Genomic DNA, 713 nt, shown 5'->3' with positions numbered 1-713 from the left:
CATATGCTGCAGGAATCATGCTTCTCATGATTTTATAGCATGTTCATTCTCATATCACTTCACAACTTGTTATTACACATTGAACCTATTTCTTGGGATCTCCAGTCAGTTAGGTCGGGTTACCATCATGAGTGATCCTCGTTCTAAGGGAAATAGTCTCATACTCTTAGAAGTATTATTGACTTTCTCTCTAGCTAGTCCTTTTAGTCAAATGATCTGCTAAGTTATTCTCAGTGCGTATATGATCCACTCTAACAGCTCATGTAGAGAGTAACTCTCTAATAGTGTTGTGTTTACGACAAGTTTGTCGTTTCTTTACCGTTATAAAAGCGGTTCTCAACTATTTTTTTTTGCAATAGCCGCGGTACTGTCACAATGGATCAACACAACTGATATATGTTTTTCCATAGGGAAATCTCTGCAAGCAAGCTTCTCAGCTAACTTGTTTCTTCATTAGCTATTGCTAATGCTATCATCTCAACTTCCATAGTGGATTGAGATAACATAGTATGTTTCTTGTTAGACTCTAGATAGTTCATCTCATCATTTATGGCTTCTCGCCACAAATCAACATCCAAAGAAGTCAAAAACTTCTTGGAGAGTTGATGGATTATCCTCCAATATATAGACCATATAATCAGGTCTATACTCTCAAATAATTATTGCTCTCTTACTTCTTCTAGGTTTTATTTCAAACCTTTCATTTTCCATCA

This window comes from Lupinus angustifolius, chromosome LG08 (genome assembly GCF_001865875.1).
Source record: "Lupinus angustifolius cultivar Tanjil chromosome LG08, LupAngTanjil_v1.0, whole genome shotgun sequence".
In the NCBI taxonomy this organism is placed as follows: Eukaryota; Viridiplantae; Streptophyta; class Magnoliopsida; order Fabales; family Fabaceae; genus Lupinus; species Lupinus angustifolius.
The sequence above is the reverse complement of the archived record's forward strand: the minus strand, read 5'-3'. Positions refer to the sequence as shown.